Source organism: Dipodomys spectabilis, unplaced genomic scaffold (assembly GCF_019054845.1).
Source record: "Dipodomys spectabilis isolate Male_0828 unplaced genomic scaffold, ASM1905484v1 ptg000185l, whole genome shotgun sequence".
Lineage (NCBI taxonomy): Eukaryota > Metazoa > Chordata > Mammalia > Rodentia > Heteromyidae > Dipodomys > Dipodomys spectabilis.
Genome location: NW_024870862.1, coordinates 1369813 through 1379915, shown reverse-complemented (window position 1 = coordinate 1379915; position 10103 = coordinate 1369813).

Here is a 10103-nt window from a genome sequence, read left to right as displayed (position 1 = left end):
TAAACTTAGCCTATTTTACAAAGAGGTTACGAGGGTTAGATATCATTAAGAACAATATTTTAACTTTTGACAAATGCACAGACCATTTTTCTGGCTACAGCAGTGGAGCTTATTTAGCCTTCTGGTTTGCAAAAGGATCTTTATGGATGGCTTAGGAACATGATCTCTAGTAATCCTAACAATGTCTGAGATACCTATGTAGGCCTTCAGACAGATATCAATAGAAACACACTCTCAGGTTTACAAACTTTTCCTGAGCAGATTAATTTCATGTAGCTGGTGTCAGCTCAAAAGTTACTGCCAATTAGAGCTTTTGGCACATACAGGGGTTGGGATTTAAACTATCCTCCACATTTTACAACCTTAGCTTTTTACTACTATCATAGATGACTGACAAGTTCCTGTCCCTTACATTCATAGACATTAGGCATGCTTACAAACTATCTTCCCATGACCTCCTGGCTCTGACTAATTTTTGAAGGGACATGCACAAATGACTCAAGGACCTTACATTATTTCTGCCATCTAAGCATTGGCTTACGGTCTCTGGATGCTCCTCCATTACTTTCGTCCAAGGAGTGTCTTCTCCACTCTGGGAACAATGCCTCATTGGCAATTCCCTTAGTTGGTTGCTGGACTTGAACTTGGGGCCTGAGTGCTGTCCCTCAGCTCTACAGCCCAAGGCTAGCACTCTGCCACACTGAATCCAAAAGCAGGTCTGCTTGCTCTTTCTGACTTCTGCTGGCTGAGTAGAGGTGACATTCTCACAGAGACCTTTATCTGCACAGGCTGGATTCGAACCAATTTTCAGATCAATAAGTCTCATAAAAGGCCATTTTACTCCAATTAAAAGCAACAAGGCAGTCAACATAGAAGTAGGTTTTAAGCATATTCTTACCTGAAACTTATTAAGAGCCAAAGTTACATCTGACAAACTTACAAGAATCCTCACTCATTATTGTGGATCTGCTGGGAACTGTTACAAAAAATAAAACCTCTGAGACTAAACTGAAATAGGAATTAAGCAATAACTTTGGTAATTCTAATTTTTCCTTTTTGTACTTTGACACAAATGTTTAGAACAATTTTACTTTTAAACTTTATATACAGAAATCCATTCCTAATTTGTAAGCCTTCTATTTAACTCTGTTTTAATATTCTATACTTTAGTTTTTAGTTGCATTTTGAAAAACCCCTTAAACTCTCGAGGCTAGGTGTCGCTCATTTCCTTTTGGCTGCTTGTTTTCAAACAGATACACATGAAATTTTTAAGCTCAAATAACATTTTTTTCTTAATACAAAAATTAAAATCACCATCACTGTACCAAGAAGCTAGACTTAACACTTTTTGCATTAAAAATAACATATCCAATGACAGAATATCATTGAGAGCAAACCACATTATACAAATAAACTTTTTAACCCTCTTTTTAAGGCCTTCTTAATTTTAATTTTAACAGATCCAAGAGGTAATTTTAGCAATGTTATTCAGATCTTCACATCACTCATTTTTACCATCATGTTTCCAGTGTTTATCTGCAGGGTAATGGGGCAGAATAAATATGGGCCACTTGTCCCTTCCTGTGGAATGGGCACACACCCAATCCGACTCTTTAGGGTTAGTTGAACTGCATTTTTGCCAGCTTGCCCTCTTTCACCATGTGTGGACTCTTCCCAGGGCCTGTTCCACCATGCATGACCTGCTGAACTGCACTTCTGCCTGTTCACCCTTCACTCCTAAATTTCTCCTTTTTGTTAAGCCATAAATCTTGATTACAGTGTAAACAGCCTTATGCATTCTAAAACACCAGATTTTCTATTTTTTAAGTTAAAGAATCCATAAAAAACCATTTCAAACAATGTGAAAATGCTTTAAAAATTTTTTAGTAATGATCAAATCTCATAACCTTTGTAACTTCAAACTTAAACTCAGCCAATTATTACAGCATGCTGACAATTTCTATCATGAAAATGTTCACAAAACATACAAAACACACTGAAATTTTTAAGCACACAAAAATTCAAAATAAGTTATATGTACATTTTAAAATTTTGAACGAAAAATTTAATACAGTATTTATTTTAATCTAAGTAACTTTGTTGAGCTTCATTTTCTCAGGGCTTGCTTATTTAGCAAGGCATTTCAAAAATTGGTCTTTTGAATCCCTTCTGTTTGAGGAAGGCTGGGGGCCGTATTCACCTGAAATTAAACTGGCCAGATTTTTATTCAGTTTTACACAAGAGCACTTTACATTGTCAGGACTAGCTGAAAAGTCAAAGACAGGCACAAATCCTTCTCTGTGATTGAGCCCAGCTGGAGGCTGGAACTTTTATCTCCCCAGATATGTTCAAAATCACATTTGTAATAAAAGTTACTAGATGAGACCTTCATGGAAGAGGTGGTATGGGGTTTCTGGTGGAGCTCTGTCTGGTTTAAGGGAGGACTTGGTATTGGCACAGCCTGTAAGGTGGAACAGGACAGGGCATTGAGGGTGAAGGCCAGTCTGTGTAGGGCTTTGAGACATCAGGAAGGGAACAGGAAGGACTAGATTTGTTAGGGGAGGGGTTTCTTACGGAGAAGGCGGGATTTAGGATGGAGTCTGGCAGGTGGACAGGTTTTCATTGAAAGAAGGTGGGGTCACGGGAGAGGAGGCTGTTTGGGGCAGGGCTTTGAAAAGGAAGAACAAGGCTACAAAGGAAGAGATTACTTAGAGGAGGGGATCTGGTGGAACACTGTGAGCCCTTGTGGGATATGTATGGTGAGGTTTCTGATAAATCAGGTCAGGGAAGGGAGGCCAGAGGTTGACAGAAGGTGGGGATTCTGGAGCAGGAATGAGAAGCTATGAGGGAGTGGCTTTTCAGGGTGTGGCTTTGAGAGGGCAAGGTGGTACTAGGAAGACATAGGCTAGTAAGGGGCGTGGTTTCTCATGGAGAATGGCAGGCCTTCGGGAAGTGTATTAGGGTGGAGGTGGGGTTTCCAGCAGAGCAGGATGTAGTCACAATGTATGGAGGCATTTATCAGGACCAGGGCTTTGTGAGAGCAGTGATAAGATCCAGTGCACTAAACTAGTTAGGATGGGGTTTCTGTTGTAGCCAGTCACCACTTCGAAAAGAGGAGTAAGGTTGGATAGGTATTTCAGTGTTGTAAGGCAGGACATGGACTATGGACAGGATTTCCAGCAGGGCAAAACAACCTTCCAAAAGGGACTATGGAGGGACTGGGATTTACAGTTGAGTCTAGTGAGGCTTCCAGAGGGAGGCCAACTGGTTCAGTGGTTTCCAGTGAAGCAATGTGGGTGTCCAGAGATGGGAGAGTGTGGTGGGGGTTTTCTAGGCTTCCAGAAGGAGCCCAACTGGAACAGTGGTTTCCAGTGGAGCAATGTGGGTGTCCAGAAATGGCATAGAGTGGTGGGAGTTTTCTAGTGGGGTTTTTCAGGAGCAGGGCAGGGTTTAGAGCCATGGGGCTAGTTGGAGAAAGTGCTTTGAGAAGGAGTGGAAGAGCTAAAAATGGGTAGGATAATTGTGGGCAGGGTATCTGGTGGAGTAGGATTTGGAACTGAGGGAGGAGCCAATAGGGGGCAGGTTTATCTGGAGAGCAAGGCAGGCCATTGAGCGCGTAGATGTGGGAAATAGAGAGGCTTGTGGTGGAGCAGGGCTGTCTTTCCAGGCAGGAGATGGGCTGTGTAAGAAGCTTCTGGTCAAGAAGGCAGGGCTTCAAGGGCAGTTATAGGAAGGTGAAGGGTTTTTGGTATAGCATGATGGGCTTTGTGGGAAGAGGTAGGTTAAGGGCTGTGTTTGAGAGGTTAGGCCTCTTACAAGTAGGCTAGTTATAGGCAGAGTTTCTGATGAAACCGGGGGGGGGCACTGGAGTGAGAAGTCTAGTTGGGGGTGGGGTATAAAAGGGAAGGGAGGAGTTTGGAAGTACTAGGATATGGGAGCAATTCGACTATGAGGGACTAGATTAGTTAGGGGCAGACTTCATCTGGTGGATGAGGTGGGGATTTGAGGGAGGAGCCTGGTGTAGGCGGGGTTCTATTGCAGCAAGGTGGGAAATAGAAGGAGATACTGATGTGACCTGGTTTCTGATGGTGCAGAGCAGAGATTCCAGGAAGGTGTGGAGTAGAAGAGGGATTTCCCTAAAGCAGAGGAGGGCTATCAGGAAGGAGACTGGTTGCAGTCAGGCCTTTGAAAGTTTTTAGCAGGGCTACCAGGGGGTAGGGTAGTTAAGGTTGAGCTTTTTAAGGAGGAGGCTGACTAGAAGTGGGTTTCCAGTTGATCTAGGCAAGTTTTATGGAAAGGACAGATAGCAAATGGGCAAGACTTACTGAAGAGTGGGGCTACAATAAATAAGAAGTTACTACTAATAAATACAGTATAAGAACACCATTTTCTGTCAGTGTAGAATTATATTACTATTATGTGTGTGAGAGATACAGGAGAAAGTAACCAAGTGCTAATTCCTTCCTCGGGAAATTTTTCTTTATTCCAGTTGATTGAAAATAAAACAATAGGTTACATCATGGTCAGAGGCACACAGTAGACTAAGACACATGAAGCTAAGAACTTGATTCCCCAGCACCACCATTAAGGACCAAAAATAAACTGTTTACAATATCTCACTTGGTCATAATGGACAATATTGTCTTAAAATTGTGAATGAATAGAACTTTTACTCTAACCATTTTAGACATCCTAAAACTAAGTAAGTAGTAATGTTTTAACTTTATACAATATTGGAAAGTATACTAAAAAATTAGGAAAATATAGAATTGTACACAGAATGTTATTCTCCAGCATCAATTCTAATCTAAAAGAATTTAAAACCAGAAAATTGCGATATAGTGAGATTGCAGCATGGTTTCTTTTCAATCAACAAAATGGTGACTTAAGCAATGTGTCTTTATCATCGGATGCATCGATATTAAAAACATATCTAAGAATGTGAAGCATTACTATACAGACCCTGAAGAAACTCAGAAAGATCTGTGAAATGATGTTGGAATAAAATTAATGACTAAGTACAGCAAGGGTTGATCTTCACTAGGCCCATAAATACTTTCCAGAAGAAAAGGCTACATTGAAAAATAAACAGTGAAAAGGAAGGAGGCAGATAGACCTTGAAGTAAACATTATCCAATTAACAACATCTATGGAGGCATGATTGCAATCTTCTTTTACCTAAGTTATAGTTACTGACCTATGTTCTTCCCTAATGCCAAATAGCAAAGCCATGAAAATGCAGTAATCATTTTCAAGACATTAGACTTTACAGAAAGAATTCAATGAATGTATTGTCAGAAAGTAAAGATAGATGTCTGAGCTAAAGAGTGAAGAAAATATCCCCAACCTCTGACCCTCCGCGGTGAGAGGGGTACAAGACAAAGCACAAGGAGAATGGACAGAATTACAGTAATGCATACCAGTATTTGCCAAGATGCAATGATGAATGTAACAGGGGAGAAAATCAACATGATCATCACAGGACTTAGCGTGGGAGAGTAGAGAGAAGAACAGTGAAAATGCAAGGAGAATTACAAAGGATGTCCTTGCATATTTGGCAGAAGAGTACATGGCATTGACGTCTAAACTATGTGGAGGTATTATAAGCAAATACCTGTGCTCATATGGTGCCAGAAGAAGTGATGAACTTATGATTTACAGGAGTTGGTCAGAGCCACTGGCAACCACCCTTCCCTCACTCCATTGCCAGCCTGCTGGGAGGGACATTCAGCCAAAGGCCCAGCTAAGGAAAAGGACAAGACATCACATGACTGAACCCCACCCTTCCAGAGGTAAGGGAGAACCTACACCAGTCAGCCTTGCTGACTCAGAATCCCCTGGAGGTGGCCAAAGATATGGACAGCCGGACTTGGGCCCCAATGAAAAGCTGGACTATGCAGGTTTCTGGCAATTTAGGACTCATTGTAGACCCTGAAAGGGGGCTAAAGGCAAGGTTGTAATGGAAGAGGGGCATCATCCGAGGTCAGGAAGAGGAAGACAGGCACCCAGGAATGGGACAGAGAAAGATGAGGGAAACACAAACACACACACACACACACACACACACACACACACACACAACCACACACACACACAGGGGTAGCCCAAGGCCTTATCAATCCCTGAGCACCAGAACATCCCAAACCCCAATGGCACTACCATCTTCGCACCAACTGTAGACAAATCTCAGCCTCTCACACGTTTGGAATGGCTCATAACACATCATGGCATTTCCTACTGTACACAACTCTATGCAGAAAACTCATCCACCTTATTTTTGGTTGTCGCTCATGGGGTTTGAACTATGGGCCTGCACGCAGTCCCTCAGATCTTCAGCTGAAAGTGTGCGCTCTACCACTGGAGCCACAGCACCACCTCCGGTTTTCTGGTGGTTCATTGGAGATAAAATCTCACAGACTTTCTTACTCAAGCTGGCTTTGAACTGCAAGCCTCAGATCTCAGCCTCCTGAGTTGCTAGGATGACAGCTGTGAGCCACTGGCAGCACCCGGCTTCAGTTACCTTCTTATAGCCAGGTGAAACCCAACTTGTCAGGCTACAAACCTCATGCAACCCTTCACTTCAGACTTTGACACCAGCATCCAAAACTATATTTCCATGGATGGAGAGAATATAATTGACAATACCCACCCATCCCTGCTCCCATTAGCCCACTCCATGTCTAAGACAGGCCAGGAGCTCTGGAGTAGTTGGTAAGGCAACGCCCACGCTGCTGTGACTTCACACTGGGGCAAACCTGGAGAGTTTTTAGAAATTTCTGTACACTTAGGCTAGCATCTGGTCTCCTAACCACAGTACCCCCATTGCTTCACCATCACTTGCAGGCAAGGGGTGTCTTTCTGGGGTTTTTTGGTTGTTGTTTTTGTTGAGGGGCTTGAACTCAGGGCTTGGGAACTCTCCCTGATGATGATTTTTGCTCAAGGCCAGTTCTGTACCTTTTGAGCCATGGCGCCATTTCTGTTTGGAGATTGGGGATGACATTCTCATAGGAATTTCCTGCCTGGGCTGGGAAACGAGATCCTCTGGATCTCAGCCACCCGAGTAGCCAGGATGACAGGCGTGAGCCACCAGCACATGGCTTACAGTGATTCGTTCTTTAGAATTTCCATTTAGTCCTCTTCTGTACACTACCACCTAGACACTCCTCTATCTCCCTCACAGAAAGCAAAGAGAAGTTTGGTTTCTGGTTGGGGCCATGGGCATTAAAGAGCTCCCTCCACATCTCTACCCCTCTCTAAGCTCCCATCCACCTCCTCTGGATGGACTGGTCCTCTGGAGGAGGTCAGACCCACTAGGACTTCTGGGGGCTGCCCTGTATCCCCCCGCCCCATCCAAACTGTACCTGTGGATTTCTGGGCTCAGCTACTCCATATCCTGGTGGAAGATGTTGGGAGGGTTGTTGATAACCATCTCCAGGGGTGTCCAGGGCAGAAGGAATGTCCAGCTCCCCTCTGTCAAAGAAGGAGACACTAAGCATGGATGGATCTACTAAGATCTACAGGGCATAGCCAACCACCTGTCACCAATGTCCATCGGAGTGCTTTTTTATTTTCACAGTCCTGGAGCTTGACCTCAAGGCCTGGGTGCTGTCTAGGAGCTTCTTCTGCCCAAGGCAAAGGGTTCTTCCACCTGAGCTATGGTGCCACTTCTGGCTTTTTCTGTGTATGATGGGACCGAGGAATCGAACCCACGGTTTCCTGTGTGGTAGGCAAGCCCACTACTGCAAAGACACAATCCCAACCCTGGATAGCTGTTCTTCTATGAACCCTCAGGCCTGTCTCGGGATAGTCTTGCACAGCAGTATTGAGTTTCTCACCAGCAGCCCTGGCTGGAAATAAACATGCTCAACTATGTTGTAATTTATCTACAGGATCTTTGCTCTCTGTGCTTCCTGTCAGATCCTCTTGCTAAGCAAGACCCCCTTTCAAGTGCTGCCTCTAAAAAGCCCACTCCAATCGCCCTGGCAGAGCAAGATCTTGTCCGCTCTGCAGGCTGCCTGCTTTGTCACGCTCTGCATTCCGGCTGGTGTGGGTTAAGAGCACCTGAATGAGTAGGCCTGGCTTCCAACACCCAATTTCTGAAGGTTCTGATACACTACCCACGACCAGTGCTGTATTACACTCTGTGAGAGTGCACTCAAGGTTCAGGCAGTCTGAGGGCGACAAGATGGGACCATTTTTGTGTGTGGGCTTGAACTCATGTTCTGGGAGTGGTCTCTCTGAGTTTTCATGCTCAAGGCTGGTGCTCTATCACACAGCTCCACTTCTAACTTTTTGGTGGTTCCATGGAGAGTGGATTCTAACTGGCTTTCCAGCTTATGTCTGGCTTTGATCTTTGATGCTCAGATCTTTCCCTCCTAAGTAGGTGTGTCAGACGTGAACCTGAGCCAGAGGTGATGGGTACCAGACCCTTTCTTTATTTATCTCGTGCCAACAAGCAAGCCCTAGTTAAAATAGTGAATTTACAAGGGATCAATTTTCTCTGCTAGGTCAGTTAATACAAGGAGATAAGGTGCCTTTGGAGAAGGCTAGTCTGAGTTGGCCTAGGTCAGTGTGTGTGTGTGTGTGTGTGTGTGTGTGTGTGTGTGAGTTTCGGGGATACCTACCCCCATCTCTGCAGTGCCTCATCCTCCCAGTGGTGACTATATCCAGGATCCTCACCCCAAGGAAGTTGGTGAGGGAAGGGTACATAAGGTAACATTGAGTGGAATGATCTGAATTCTATCCTGAAACTGAAGCCTGTTGAGCTAATGCAGAGAAGGAAGGTTTAGAGGAGCATCAAAGGAAGCCCTTTACTTTTGGCTACAAGTACCAGAGAGAAGACTGAATCAATTCGTTTTGGTAGTAAGGTAACAGGTGCCCGCTATTCATTTATTTTATTATTTTTTTGTGAGTCCCAGGGCTTGGATTTAGGGCTTCGGTGTCATCCCTGAGCTTGTTTCATTCAAGGCTGAGGCACTACCACTTGAGCCACAGCACCATATCTAGATTTTTTCTGGTGGGGGGAGGTGGTTTTTGGGAGATAAGAATATCACAGACTTTGCTGCCTGTGCTGGCCCTTAGTCATGACCATCAGACCTCAACCTCCCGAATAGCCAGGATGATGGGTGGGAGACTCAGTACCTGATGGCCATCATCCATTTATATTCCTCTAGGGCCAGTGCCAGCCACCTGCACTACACCCCTCTTGTTGTGAGTGGGAAGTAATCATGGGTGGGTTTGATACTTCAACAGCCTGCCTACTTACCTTTGAGCATTGTTCCTGATCAGTTTGATGGCAGCTACTTCCTTATCCACAACAATGACTTGGCTCTGTCACAAGAACAAAGGTCAGGTCTGGAGTCTTTCCTCTGCACACCACCCACCCTCCCTGAAATGACACACCCCAGCAAAGCAAAGTAGACATAGAGTGAATTCATTTTCTTATAACCAGGGTCTGGCCAGATAGATGGTGGTGAGGATCAGAGGCCCAGGATGGTGCTGGGCAGTTGGACAACACGATGCCTCCTCATCCACTTTCCTTTAACTGTCTTAGCAGAAGGTAGTGGGGAAGTACTCAGAGGACGGATGGACAATGAATAACCTTCATGTTCTAGCCCGGGCACAGAGGGACTTATCTCATGGAGCTATTTCAACAAGCTGAGCAAGACAGCACCTGACCCACAGCCCACCTCAAGTATAAGAGGGTTACCGTGGGTCCCAGCCACATGGAGACGCTGAGCCACCTCCTCCAGGACCCATTCAAACAGTTCCTGAAATAGAGAGAGAGAGAGAGACAGAGAGAGAGAGAGAGGAGAGAGAGAGAGGAGAGAGAGAGAGAGAGAGGAAGACAGAAAGAAAGAAAGGAAGAAAGAAAGAAAGAAAGAAAGAAAGAAAGAAAGAAAGAAAGAAAAAGAAAGAAAGAAAGAAAGAAAGAAAGGAAGGAAGGAAGGAAGGAAGGAAGGAAGGAAGGAAGGAAGGAAGGAAGGAAGGAAGGAAGGAAGGAAGGAAGGAAGGAAGGGGGAAAGAAAGAAAGAGAGAGAGAGAGAGAGAGAGAGAGAGAGAGAGAGAGAGTCAGAATTGGACTTAGGCCTGATGCCAGTGGC